Consider the following 15,543-nt stretch of genomic DNA (forward strand, 5'->3'; position numbering starts at 1 on the left):
GCATTAATTCAATAGGAATTTATCTCTGGCACTGTGTAAGGTGCTATGAAGCTTCCAAGATGAAAATGATAATGCCTCTGGCTCCAGTGAGCTTTAAACTCTGCCTGTGACTTGGGATTAGATTATACCTAAACTTTCCATGATAATATTTTCAGGGGCTCATTAAAAGTTGGGTTGCATGGACCACTGATTTAAAGGAGGACAGATAAAATTGAAGGATTGGAAAATAGGGACTATTAGGGAATGCTAAAGGAAGCACTATTATTTAGCACAGAAGGAAAAAGCTGAAGTGATGACTTAATAAGAGTATTTAAGTATATAGAGGATGGAGTCCATTATGGTTCTATCATCCATGAATTTATCTAAAACCCTTTCTGAACCAAATTATCTTTTTTAAGTTTGTGCTAGCTCTTGGAGTAATGAGTTCCTTATGTGGACTGCCTGCTGTGTGAAATAACACGTCCTTTTGTGTTTTCCGAAATTTCCTCTTGTAAGCTTATAGGAACTCCCACTAATTTTGAGTTTCAAGGATTTAGTGAGCAGGTCCCTCTGTTGCATGCCCTTTACCTGTACACTGTACGACCCTGCAGACTTCTTTTATACCCTTCCTCGAGCGTCTATTTTTCTGAAGATTCTCTGTTTTTCCTTATAGAGGAGACCATCAAAATTCATTATCAGATTAGCGACACATTTTCCTGAGATTTCTCTACCTCTAGTGTGTCTTTAAGGGGGTGTGCTAAAGCCAGCACACCTGTCAATCAGTACACTGTATTTCAATGATTTCAAAACACATTCTTTCCCTCCCACATATTTAACATCTCTAAAATGAAGATATGTCTTATAATCAAAGTTAAGAAAGCAATGTATCAGCATTTAATTGGCAACATGTTTTCTTTCTGAGTGGCAAGGAAAGATAATGGTGTGTCTTCACCTTCACTTTCAATCTCGCAGAATACAGTATTGGTATATTGTTGGTCTTCTTTAGGGAGCAGTAGGTGCTGAGGCATAATGGTAATACTTATGAGATGCCTCAGGATTTTTGCTAATTTGTTCCTTTGTTCAATATTAATCAGGTACTTTTTCTCCCCACCAACATCTTTGTTGTTTAAGAGACCAAGGCAATTTCTCTGTTATTTGTAAGTCTTAGTATAACACCAAATACCCATCAGAACTTAAATGATGCCAACCAACAAGACTGGTAAGGAAACACTTGTAACCTGGCTTAAATTCTTAACCTGCTTCCCAGGCAAAACCTTCAGGATTTTTTTCTGTATTGGTTCTGTCTAGAAGTTTAGCAAAAGAATATCTACCCCTCATTCTTCCAACCAGGTTAGAGGATAAAAGCCAAGACAATAGGGGGATGGTACTCTGAACTCCTGGGGAGAATCTGTAGACAGTAGCACAATCTCATTACTATTGTCATGTTCACCATGTCCCTTGAAATCTAACCCATGCTGGAGAATGAATTTTCAACTAAAGTACAGCTCTGTAATCGGAACTTAATTGGAGGCAGAGACTGTTCAGCAAGCTTCTCGGCATGATTCCGCTTTCTATGGCAGATTGTATTTCACTTTGCATAATGAGGCAATCTTTCTATTTACTGATTATTTCCTTATGTAACTTGAGCACCGAAAAAATGTCACCACCAAGACCTCAAACTACTGACTAATAAACATATTTCCAACTCCTGATGTGCAGAGCACTTAAGATCCCTCTCTCGCTTGCAGACTGAAGTTTGTGCACAATATATGTCAGAGGTCATATTTTGCCAGGAGGCAAAGTTTACATTCCTGGCATTTTATTTAGAAAGCCAGAAGGAAAAGAATGAGGTAAAATCTCTATGGCTGGCATCTTGATGGTGGAGGATGTGAAATTCCTAGAGTTTCTCTAATAATCGCACAACTAACATTTGCACAGTACTTTATAATTTCATGTTTATTTGCTCTTCATTAGCACCATGATAGAAATAAGTAGAACAGATATTATACCACTTTGTATATTAACAAAAGCAATAATTGGGGTAGATGACTTGCCCAAAACCATATAGTTAATAACTGAGAGAGCCAGGAATTGAATCCAAGTGTTTTGATCCACAGCTTTAGGTAAATTATGCCTTTTTCTCCATTGGTTCTGTCTAAAAGTTTAGTAAAACAATATCTGCCCCACATCCTCCCAATCAGGTTTGAGGATAAAAGCTGACAATATTCTGGGCCTCACCCCAAGCCCTGTGACAACCAGGACTAGTGTCTACCAGTGTTAGGTCTCTGATGGTTCAGACAAGGGTGCCAACAATGTCACACTGGTGTCCTTAGATCATGTCCTCCACCATCCAGTTTGTTTTAGCAGCATAGGCCTGGTGCACTTCACCCACTCTAACGGTAAAATTGGCTTTCCAGAGATGTTGCCTTTCTTCCATTATTGCTATAACATCTCCTTCTTGTTTTCTGCATCAAATGTATCCTATTAAATACCTTTTGTTTATTTAGGCCAGTTCTGTCCATTTACCAAGTAGAATGTAGGATGCATATGGGCATATATTGTTAATACTCAGGGCTTAGCATGGTCCCTGACACAGAGTAGTCATCCAACAAATATTTGTTAAATGAGTGAGTGAATAAAAGTTGCCTGAAATGGCTAAATTTCCCAATCAACACCAAAGTTAATAGCATGGACTTTCATAAGTGATCCAGTTGACTATGGATTTCATTTCTTTGAACAGACCTGTGTTCAAAGTAGTCATGGAGTTTGATAGTGTCAACCCAGAGTCTTGAATTGTACTGCCAGGAATAGCATATCATCTGCATTTAATTATACATTTACTGTATTATAAACCGTGGTTATCTCATTACAACTGGAGGCAAATTAAAAGGAATGCCAAATAGCACACTAGGGACCACTGTAGTGATATAGTCTAGACTTCAGAATAGCAGTGGCTGTATTTATGGTCTTCCTGGGTTCAACGACTTCCATATTTCTTCATACTAACTCAATGAAGCCCCCAGTTTTTCCAAACTTATGTAAGCAACCTTGGTAACCTGGTAAGAAAAAAAAAAACCTATATTCAATGTAGCATATATCTTGTACATTCAGCAAATCTCTCCTCTGCCCATAAACTATCTCTTGTAAAGCTCAGCAAAGCTTCAGGAAAAATCTCTAATTTCTCTCAACAGCACTGAGTTCCTCTGTGCAGACATTGTGGACTGCTGGTCGATGTGCTTGTTAAATTGACCCAGTGCTTATGTTTTAGTTAGAACTGATGACACCGACATAAGTCAATATTACTTATCACTGTCCTTGATCTGCTCCTCAGGATAGGAACTGCATGTATTTGCTTCCAACAGGTTGGATGGACATAGGTAGTAAATAAATTATAAATATAGGTCACCTGCTGATCCACAGCAGCCACTGACAACTATAAGCTTGCTTCCAGGCCATCTGAACCAATAATACCTCCTCCACACATCCTTCCAAACCACCTCCTTTTCGAAATATAATATTAGGTTGGTGCAAAAGTAATTGTGATTTTTGCTATAACTTTTAAATGGCAAGAACCGCAATTATAAAATTTCACTTATCTTTCAGTAGAGAAACAACACAAAATCTAGACTTACCCAGGTCTGCCACCCAGGAATATAATCCTTACTTGCTGAGACATTTTGGGATATATAAACATGTTTTTGCTAAAAGGTAAAATGTCTTTGGGCTCTCAAATTGTATAAAAATGTACGGATTTATTAATCAACAAAAATGAAACAATATGCTGGTCTCATGACCATAGTATTTTAAGTGAAGTCCAACCCCATGTATGTAGTTTAATAATCCAATATCTTCCCATCAGAGAGGAAGAAATGGAGACCCGGAGAAGTGAAAGACTTGTCTGAAGTCATGTGGTTACTTAGACACAGAAATGCTGTCTTTTCAGTGTTCAAATCAATATGGTCTGTGGATGCTAGAAAAGAAGATATGGCTGGTTTTGTAGGTTTACTCACTGGGAGTAACACGTCTAAAGTTTCTTTCTGAGTAGCTATTCTCAGTTTTTGTGAGGCTGTGGTTAACTTAACTACAACCCTGAAGCTGCCTGGAATTAAGGTGGTCTTTGGGAGCCCTTGAAATCTTTGTTGTCATCTTAGAATGTTGTTATCTTAGTACATTGCCTTGGGTTGGTGGTGGAGGGAGTAGTGGTGACTGAGGGGAGGGAAGAAGCAAAAGGAAATTGACAAAACCTCTGTGAATTTGGGAGAATAAACCCTTAGTGGCAGAGGATACCTGTGCTTTATCCTAGCTGTTCCAGGCATGAAGAAGAAGCCCTTTGTTATAGACCCGGTTTTGCCTGACCAGAATAGGAATAGGTTAAAAGGAACTGCTTGTCTGTTACATTCTAGGATAGCCTTGTATTTCCGGTTAAGTGCAGAGCTCTCATCAGCTATTCAGTGCTCTTTCAAAAAGCAGTTACTATGGACAGGAGTAAAAACACATCCCAGCATAATTTGGTTAAGCCTTGAGATCACTTTTGAGAATTCAATGAAAGGCACTGTTTATCATATGATTAGCCAATTACAATAAAAAATTTAAAAGTTGTATTATTCATTGTTTCACATGATAGGCCACCAGAAAAATTAAATTTCATTCTCCTCATTCTTAGCTTCGAAAGCAGGGCACAACTGAGGTTTGTGTGGTGGGTCTATGAAGAAATTGAAGGGTGATGCTTCTGCAATATGATTGGTTCATGTACACCTGACTCTGGTCTTATTTTTTGTGGGGATTGTGCCTCTCGTACATTATGCTTCTAGAATGTTAGCTATTCTGTCTGATTCACATCCTAAACCACTTTACAGTGTCATGTGTCACTTAGCTGAGCTGTGTCATTGACTCTCTGAGGTCTCTTTAAATATGAGCATCTAGTGACTTTGGGCAGAATTATCATCAGCAAGGTGATAGAACTTGCCTACAATCAATGACTGTGTAAGTCTTCCTTAAAAAACAAAACAAAACCCAACGAGTTTACCACCTGAAATGTAGTAACATTCCAAACTGTGATTATTCTGAGAAGACCAAAAAACAGAGCCATGTCACCAATTAGTCTGTATATACACAAGGGTCAGAATGTACACAGTTCCAACTCACTGAGAATTTTCCAGGGCTACTTTGCTGGAGATGAATATCTAGGATATGATGAATTTCTCTGGGAATATCCTTCTCCCTGATGGTAGGGACTTCTGGTAGCCATGGGCTGTCCTAGTAGACTTGTAATAGTGGTGGATTTTGAAAAGAAGGAGTAGCAAAATGGGTAAGAGCTCGGGCACTGAAACAAGACTACATGGATATGAAATGTGGGCCCATTGCCTATTAGATATATGACTTTGGACATGTTGTTTGTTCTCAAATTTCTCACCGGTTGTCTATAAAATAGTAACAATAATACCACTAACCTTACAGGGATGTTGACATAATTAGATATATTAATACATACTAAACATTAGAATAATGTCTGGCACAAAATAAGTGCTCAGAAATGTTACACTTACTATTAATGGTAATTAGATTAAATGGCTATTTAATAGTGATGTTGAAGAGGGACCAAACCATAAAAATTTATCAACGTCTTGGCCTTCATGAAAACGGCAACATAGTGCAATGCAAAAGTCATTGATTTAGGAATTACTTCTAACTGTGCTACTTTGGGCTCATTATCTTACCTCTCTAAGACCCAGTTCCTTATCTGTAAAATGAAGTAGTAATATCCACCTGATGGAGTTATTATGAGGATTAAATAACCCCATACATAGAAAACATTGTGGCTGATGCAGAGTAATGGTAATATATGTCAGTCATCTTCCCTTTCCCAGCCAAATTGAGTCAACTGGGAAGTAATGTCATATTTTTTAATCAGATTATTTTTCAGAATGAGAAGGGAAATTATGAATTTATGAAGGGAAATTATTGAGTACCTAAATGTGCCAGGCCCCATGCTAGGCACTTGGGATACCACAGAGAATGAACCCTGCTCTCCCAGAGCTTACATTGTACTGAAAAGGTCAGCCTTGGTGGACAAGACATCCTTATTTTGATATTCAAAAAAGGTACAGGCCAGGTGTGGTGACTCATGCCTGTAATCCCAGCACCTTGGGAGGCTGAGGCGAGTGGATCACTGGAGGTCAGGAATTCAAGACCAGTTTGGCCAACATGGCAAAACCCCATCTCTACTAAAAATACAAAAATGAGCCCAGTGTGGTGGTAGGTGCCTGTAATCTCAGCTACTTGTGAGAGACAGGGACAATTGTTTGAACCCAGGAGGCAGGGGTTGCAGTGAGCAGAGATTGGGCCACTGTACTCCAGCCTGGTGACAGAGCAAGACTCTGTCTCCAAAAGAAAAAAACAGGTACAGAAGGAAACTGGTAATTATTATTTTATGAAAGAGATGATCCAAGAAAAAATTTTTTTTTCCAAGACAGAGTTTCACTCTTGTCACCCAGGCTGGAGTGCAATGGCGTGATCTCGGCTCACCGCAACCTCCGCCTCCTGGGTTCAGGCAATTCTCCTGCCTCAGCCTCCTGAGTAGCTGGGATTACAGGCGCGCACCACCATACCCAGCTAATTTTTGTATTTTTGGTAGAGACGGGGTTTCACCATGTTGACCAGGATGGCCTCAATCTCTTGACCTCGTGATCCACCCGCCTTGGCCTCCCAAAGTGCTGGGATTACAGGCTTGAGCCACCATGTCCAGCCCAAGGAAATTGTTGTTTGAGAAGAAAGTTGCCTTTGGATTCTTTTCTCTCCTTGAGTTGGTCTGCCAAGCCCTGTGACACCATGGCATCTGAGTTGGTGCTTTACTCATGGAGAAAATAGAAGTCTAAGGTATCTGCATGTCACTGGTTAGGTTAATTTCACTGTCCCATCTGTCTTCATGGCTCAAGATCTGCACATGCAGTGCCATAATCCTTTGGAACTCGAAACTATATATTGGTTCTCACTAAGAGCTTACTGGCTGATTTAGCAGAAATTTGAAAAGGTGACTACGTGCAGATGTGCTTTGTGGAGCTCAAAATAATGAAGCGCTTCCCTTGGGAGCTTGCAGTTTTACCTCATCCAAGCTACCAAATGAAATGAAGAATTTACAATAAGAAAAACTGTAGTCCATAGAAGGGAGTTGTGAGGTACAGTGGGAGAAGTATGAGCTTGGAATTAGATGGACCTAGAATCAAGAGAGAAAAGTAGTTATTTCCGGAATCAGAAGCACCTTGGTTTAATCATCTTACTAGCTACGTGACTTTGAGGATGTCATTCAACCATTCTACGCCTTGGTTTTTCAATCTGCAACACAGGGGTAATAATAACATTAACAACTTCATATGGTTGAATATAATTAAAGTTCTCCAGAAAGTGTTCTGGGGGAGAGGAAGCAGGTGATATCCCAGGATCATGCTGTGTATGACAAGTAGAGATAGTGCTATAGGCTGGGGGGTGGCAAGAAAAAATATGTCCCATATTCTTTGCTTTGTTCTGGGGAGAGAGGAGATACAGGAAAAAATAAAACATTAATTGAATATCTGAGTGCTAGACACTTTCCACACATTATTTAATGAAGTCTTCACAAAAATCCTTAAGAAGTGGTAGCTTACATGATCTATCGTTTGCAGATGAGGAAACAAATGGAAACTTAAAATGTTTATTGCCAATAAATGACAGAGCTAAATGTCAAGTTAGCTTCTTCCCAAATCCCATCCTCCGCCCACTCTTCAAAAGATGAACAAGACCTTTCTTCAAAGATGAACAAAATCTTTCTTCCAAGGAGTTCAGTCTGGCATAGTAGAAGAACACTATCATTATGTGGGATGGCATGACTTTCATAATTACAGACTCTTCTGTGCAAATGGAGCTTTCTTTACTTCCTTATATCTGAATTTACCTTATTTCTTGAGTCTCAAATTCCACCAATGGGAAAAGTTTTAATATTACCTCTTTAAGGTTAACACAGTCACTTCTACCATTCTACCCTTCAATTTTTTTTTTTTTTTTGATACTCAGCTTGGGATTTTTTCCTCTGGTTCCTTAACCAAAAGTGGTCTAAGTGCCAGGCACTCAAAAAATTTTCTGGCATTTAGTCTGTGGCAGTGCTCTGATCTTGCTCAGCTCTGCAGAAGAGAAATACATACACCTCTATTCCTACTGCTCCTGTGCTGATTTTCACAGTCCCATCATGGTCCAAGCCATATCCCACCATCATGAGACATCTCCTTCCTGACACTCAAGTGAAGGTACTTTTCTCATTAGGCTTTCCTACACATTGCGGTTCTTCAGGACAGTATTGGATTCACCACATAAGATAGTTGATGATTGGGAGCATAAGCTTTCAGTCACTAAGATGTGACTCTGGGCTTTACCTGAAAAACAGAGAGCTCTCCAAATGCCTACTTCAAAGAATCATTTTACTGTTCTAGCACACTTAATGAATAGCATTCAAGTTCTCTCTTACGTGCTGTTCTTCCCCACAGAGCCTCCAAGTCAAGGACTTGGAGTGTTTAGCACATCGCTCAGTTCCTGGTAGACGGTGAGCACTTAATAAATGCCTACTTTAAAACAATGTAATAAGAAACTCATAAACAATGAAAAACCAAAGACAGGTCTTCCTGAAGACCACTAAGTGACATCCAGAGTTCTTCCTTGAGGATCTTATTTGTATTTAGCCCAACCAAATGAGAAAATGTAGGGGCTAAATTAAGGAAGAAAGGTAGAAGTCATATGGGAGATTAATTGGGGCAAGAAACAGGGAGACAAATATTGAACACTATGTGTGAAACCCGACATTAACTCCTCTGAGATAACTCTGTGAGGAAAGTTTTGCCAGTGCTGATCGAGTTATAATTAAACAAATGTGGCAGAAAACTTTTTATTCTCTTTTAGTTCAGACAAAATGGTTTTGGACTTCTTTTTAAATGTCTTTTACTAAAACTCCAGGGAAAACATAATGACAAACTATTTCACTTACATAAGGATATAAATTTTCCAGAAAGTAGGTGTTGAATCCAAATCTGGATGAGAACTAGCTACAAGCTGGCTTTGATGTGAATAGTTCCAAGGAACTGCACTTTGAAGAAAATTCACTAAATCCTGGATCCCAAAGTGTTAATTCTGGCTTTTTTTTTTTTTCTGGTGAATTGTGACTTTGGTAAGAAAGGATGTCAGACAGTAGGAGCAACTGTGCTTGAGCAGTAGGCAAAGACCAGGTAGAAGTTCTAGGAAAAATGTAAAAGAAAGGATAATGTTGGTTGAATTCCTAATAAGTACCAGGCATCTTAAATCATGTTATTCTTACGACCACTTTATAAGATGGGTATTATTATACCCATTTTATAGATGAGGAAAATCTCAAGGATTTTCTTCTCTGAGGAGATCTCATACTTTCTTTGGTGACCCAAAAATGAGTTTGATGAAATGCAGTGGCTTTAGTATTAGAAACGAAAACTGTCTCTAAGATAAGAAACAGAAATGCGGCGATCAAAGGTAGGGTGGGGTTCATCTCTGCCCCACGGTAAAATGACGAGGAGGAATTAGCTCAGTGACAGAACTCTTGCCTTGGACTGGGAAGTTTCAGGGGAGTTCAGTGCAGGCGGGCCGTGGGATGTAATCTGTTAGGTAATGAAGAAAGGGAATGTTTATACCTTGGATTTGGGAAACATTCTTAGTACCACTAGTAAAAGCCAGTAACTCCTATTGTTTCTCAAGGGTTGGTGGCTAAATGAGCTAACCTACCATCTTCAGTGTGCACTAATTACAATGCGGTGGAGAGTACTATGATATGGATCTGAAGTTATAGAAAACTCTAGATTATGAGTTCAGATTGCTCTCTTCATTGTTGTTGACATTGGGAAGCCTGTAAATGAGAGTGACCTAGTTGTTATAAAAGTCTAAGTCCTCCGGTTTTGCCTGTGGCTACTCCTACATTTTCTCCTCTGAGAAATGAGATGGGGCTACATTTTCCTATACTGAACAAACAGACACAATACAGGAAGCCCATCCACTAGGTAATTTTTTTAAAGCCCCAACACATCAGCTCACAACAGGCTGACCTGGTGCCTTCTACAGTTAGTGACGCTGGCATGAGCTTTCCTTTAATGGCAGCAAAGCCAAGGAGGGTATATCTTGGCCTGAGGGTAGGATTTTCAATTTTCTATGAAATATCCAATTCACATCCCACAGTTCAGTTTCTTTCTGATCCCTGGCCTGGTGTGCTGATATTGGTGGGACTGGGGAAATGGTGTACTCCTCAGGTGGTGCCTGGAATCACTGGGCTGCCTTATTGAATGCCACTCAGAGCTGCAAGTCCCTGCTCTGTGTTTTTACACATCTACCACTGGCATCAGGTTTTATTAACAGGGGAGACAGCTTTCTAATGAAATATGGCCCTTAACTTCCTTTTATATTTGGTAATATCCTGAACTCTTTATCCAAATGAAGCATAAAGCACTTACAACTGTGTTTTGCCATTGCACTGACCGAGGAATATATTCATTTGCAGTAACATGGGATTCAATGGAGTGGAAAATAAGCTCTGAAAATTGCTCTTGCCACGAAATTGTATCAATAAATAGGAAAAGCCCATTTAGATTTCACTGACCAATCTCCCCCCCGTGACAGATATTAATATGGCCAAGTGGTGTGTATGGAAGGTAAGACACTGGATGTGCCAGAGGCTGAGTGAGCCATGTGTCAAGGCCTGCAGTGTGGCTAACTTGTTATACTGTTCACAGAACCAGCTGAGGGTGCCTTTGTGTGTATGTGGTGGGGGGAGGAGTGTGAGAGGCCTCTGAGGGGTGAAGCAGGAGGAGAGGTGCTGAGCACCCATCTGTAGGTCACTTACCACTCCTAAATTGCATCTCAGAGTCTATGCAAAGTGAAACTTTTCCACAAAGGCATCCAGCCCAAGTTATGAAAATAAAAAGCAGGCTCCTATTGTGCTTGTTTGAGTCAGTGTGGCTTCTGGCTATTAATTTCAATATACTACATTCTCATAATAAAATCTTTGCAGACACATCTAAAAATAAACACATGGTTGATGTGTGGTTTATCCATGTGGAGATGAATAAAACATTGACTTCAGGTGTAAAGTAGTCAATTATGATGTTAAAAACGTGTGGACAACACAAAGACTTGGGATTGATGATCTGGGAGTAAAGTTAAGCTGAGAGTCAGGACTGATCATTTCTGCAGGATTTAGGGCAAACTAGTATCTCTGAGCTCATTTGCCACATTTGTAAAATGGGCCTAGTGGTGACTGTGCCATTTGCTTCTCAGAGTGATTGCAATCAAATGAGGTTATGTAAGAGAAAGTAATTGTGATGATCTGTAAACGTTAAAGATGCCATTACTATTCTCCACTATCAACACTGATACGGAGGACCAGTAATTACAAAAGTGAATTACACCTTTAAGAACTACTTTGTGCCACTAGAGGCAGAATGATGTGGTGGAAGTTTGTGGATCTGGGACTCCGGGGAGCTGGATCCCAGCACTGCGTCAGCTCTTACAGTGCAGTGAGCCCTTGTGCAGCTAATTTAACGTTGTGACTTTTCACATCTGCAATCTGAGATGGCTGTACTGGATTATCAGCAAAATTCTTTTCTAGCACGAAATTTTGTTTTGTTTAATCAGAGGTATCATCATAATGGAAACCCAGATGTTAAACTGGGAATGAAAGAACATATATTGTCATTTCTAAAACAAGAAGATCATAGTTCTCTTGTGATTTGATGTTAAAGGACGAGGTCATGGAGGAAATTTTGGGATTATTTTTAGAGAGCTGTACTCTTTAGGGTAAAACTGTCTTGGAGCAAAATCACCATACTTGTGCTGTTTTCTCAAACCTTCAGATTTATCTTATTTCCCTTTTGAATCTTCTGTCCAATATCCATGAAGCTTGTTAGAGGTGGTAGACTCTTCTCCTTTCCAGATACCCACGGAGATAAAGTCTTGGCAGAGGTGTAAAAACTGTGTTTCCACATGCCCAGTGCCACCCTGGTAGAGGCTGGCTGTATGACCTCCTCTCCTTGCCAATAGAGGTGCCTTGGGAAACTTCTCTTTATCTGGATGTGCAGAATGGCAACCAGGAGATAATCCGTGGCCTCTTGCTTGTTGGCTATGCCCTTTCCCAGCCTTCTAAATGCTTGTTAGGAGGCCATGACAACTGGTAACTCCAGGTGGTGCTCAGCGTGGCGGTACACCACCACCTTCTCCCTCTGTATGCTCGTGTCAGACTGTCGATCCCACCCTACAGAGTTTCACCTGCTTTCATTAGTCAGAGTCTAGCAGATGATTACACAGACTTAGAGCAGGTGGAACATGGAGGGGAACATTGACTTGTCCCGATAGTCTGTGTCCCATTAGCAACATGGGGAAAGGGACTCTGTGCTGTGTTCTGTGGCTCCAATTAGTTGTCAGTTATATTCTTGGAGAAAGGGCAACTCCTCCATCAAACTTTCGGAAAGCTTTATCAGTGTGCAGTTGATGGTACTTAGTACAATATAGTGGCCAGGATTGAGACTGCAACTTTGGCTGCCTTGATTAAAGCAGATATGACATCTCTAGGGACCATCTAACATTATTTTGAATGAATGAATGAAATATATAAAAACATTCTCTTTGTGAAAATCCAAACAATAAAAAGAAGCTAAAGCCCATTTACCACCACTCATCACCCTATGTCCCTCCGCAGAGGAGAACAATGTCAACTAGTTTTTTTAATTTTACTTTAAGTTCTGGGGTACATGTGCAGATCTTGCAGGATTGTTACATAGGTATACACATGCCATGGTGGTTTGCTGTCTCCATCACCCCATCACCTACATTAGGTATTTCTAGCCAATCAGTTTTTTAAATAGAGAGAGCTGCATGTTACAGGATGATGAATGAGGAGTCATTGAGCATCTCCCTGCAGGATTCTATAGGAGACCCTCCTTCCCTCAGCCATTTCCTTCTCAAAATATGTAAGAAAAGAAGTGGAGTTATGATGTGTTGGATTAGGAAGGGAATACTGTAGTTTTACCATCTCTCTTCATGGGGAATCACAGGAGGTACTTCAGCCTTATGAGGAAGACTCCAAGAGAAATACTTTTATATTTTGGGAGTATCTTCAAGGAGAGACTGGACCCTAATTAACTAATTGGACATCTGCTTAGAGAGTGGACCTGCTGACCTTCACTTAATAGGAGAGCAAAATGAAGAAAGCACACCTTGCATGGTTTGGGGAGAATAAAGGGGCTTCCTGTGTCTCAAGTGGACATGGAGGAAGGTAGCTTGAAGGCACTTGCTATTACCTGAGCAGGATGGCTGACTTCCAGAAGAGGAGACCCTATCAGCAAGAGAATGTGGTTTTGAACCACTAGGGGGGGTGAGGCAGAAAAGATCAAATCAGAGCCTTTCATCTATTCAGAAAGAACTCATCCATGTTTCCCCAAGAAAGGTGTTTGCCAAGTCATGGCATCAAAAACCAGACCGTGTCAGCCAAGAAAGGACCCAAAAGCACAGAGACCCTGATCTCACTTCTACTCTAGTATAATGGAGAGAGAGATGGAGAAGAGGGAACAGGAGGAGAAGAATCCAAAGGGAGGACTAGCCTCTCTCCTTACTTCAAGTCCCTCCAGCTGGGGCAGGCTGAACTGAGTGGGGAAAAAGGGTATCTGATTGATTATTTAAAGTGGGATAAGTGGATAGGACTAAACTGAAGTGTTTAACCTGTGAAAGTGATCAGAAAGCTGTGGGATTTGTCCTGTATACTATTAAAGGGTTGAAAAGGGAGATTCAACACAGTTAAATGCAGTGAGTAAAAAAAAAAAAAAATCAATTCCATATTTTTAGACCAGTGAATCAGACTTTTCAATAAACTACTTATGTACAGAAAGATATACTGTCATTTGTGTTTTTTAACATTAATAATGTCATAACATATATCATAATGTAGCTTTTTGCACTCAGTAATGTGTCGCGGAGATCTTTATATGTCAATACACTTGGATTTCTTTGTTATTTATGACTGCTGCATAGTCTTCCATGGTATTGCACTCCTAGAGTTTATTTAGCCATGCTGGGATGACGGGTTTTCAGCTGTTGAACAGCACAGACTGTGAAAGAGGGCAAGGTCTGCCATAGATCTCTGAAGTATGCCATGACATCTGCACTGACTTGTTCAGGATTTCTGAATCCCTGGTGCTCTCTAAGGCCAGACTATAAGGGTGTGAAGATGGGAGAAAATGGTGAATCAGATTGTCAAGGGATAGAATTGTCCTCTCCTCCTTGTCCTCCCTGTTATTGTTTCCCAAATGCCCATCTCACCAAGGTAGAAACAAAGCCAGTGGTTTTAGGTCAACACTGTTTTCTCACCTAAAAACTATGGTGCATTTATTTCTTCTCTTTTCAAACCTTGGTTTTTGTGGTAATTAAACTATAATGTCAGAAAAGTACCTTAAAAATCTTGAAATGGAGCAAATTTATTACAAACTCAAGGGTTTATGAAAATAAATTTCTATGCCAGTTGTATTTCATATTTGTCAGATAAATATATTTTAATATTTAATTTGTATTTTTAAAGGGATACATACACATTGCCAGTAATTACTGAACAGATGTAAGGATATCCAAATAACTGTATGCAATATTAAACACACAATGCTGAGTACAGAATATATTAATGATTTCACATTTTGTAGGACTCTGGTTATCATGGTCAAACATCCATAAACATATGTGAAAATTTAGTGAGCTCCTCATCCTAATTCTAAAAATTTTGGGTGTTTATTGTCTCTTTTACTGCCTCCCTTATGGCACTTTAAAATGACATTATCAGGCTTTCACTCAATAGAACTCTTTCTAAAATCTCTCTCGTTTTCTGTTTTCTCCAAAGAGTAGAAGAATCTGGCATCGTCTTTTCTCCCCTTACGAGTACAGGCAGCTTTCATTGATTTTCTCAGTGTTGTTTGTATTTGGTTCTGTCCACCGTTCAAAATCTTGGTGTTAAATTTTTAGCAACAAGTACATTATCGTTATTATCATACACTCACCCAGGTTGAGTGACAGCATAAGAGAGTGTCCCTAGTCAGCGTTAGGAAAAACAGCCACTCCGGATATATTCTCCTGATTTATAATTCTATTTTAGGGTTTCATTTGCAACTGTCCATCAAATACCACAGGGTGGCCACTGGGTATTGATAAAGGCCTAATTCCTCTTGAAAACTAAGTCCCCAGACGAGCCACCTGCTGGTGACATTTTTTTTTTTTTTTTTTGTACTCAGAGACAAAAATAAGCGTAAATCACTTGGTATGTCTGACAATATTTTTATTAGAAGGATTTATAGAATCACAAAACCAGAAGAGAATCTAAGAGTCCATAGAGGCCATTCCCTCGCCTTTAGGTAGGTCAGCAATTGGTTTCTCAATTAGATTGGTTCTTTTTTTTTATAGCTCTTTGGAATAAAAGATTGTATTCCTCATCTTGGACAAATCATTCTAGTATTTAATAATCCTTACATTTTTTTAAAATGTCTCTAATAAGTA

At 39.6% G+C, this 15,543-nt stretch overlaps 1 long non-coding RNA gene across 1 annotated transcript in view; it reads left to right on the forward strand.

Moving 5' to 3' along the window:
* LOC118149155 (uncharacterized) overlaps positions 1–15,543 on the forward strand; it is a 178,932-nt gene that overhangs the window by 124,567 nt on the left and 38,822 nt on the right. The window lies entirely within an intron of this gene.

Source organism: Callithrix jacchus, chromosome 18 (assembly GCF_049354715.1).
Source record: "Callithrix jacchus isolate 240 chromosome 18, calJac240_pri, whole genome shotgun sequence".
Taxonomy (NCBI): domain Eukaryota; kingdom Metazoa; phylum Chordata; class Mammalia; order Primates; family Cebidae; genus Callithrix; species Callithrix jacchus.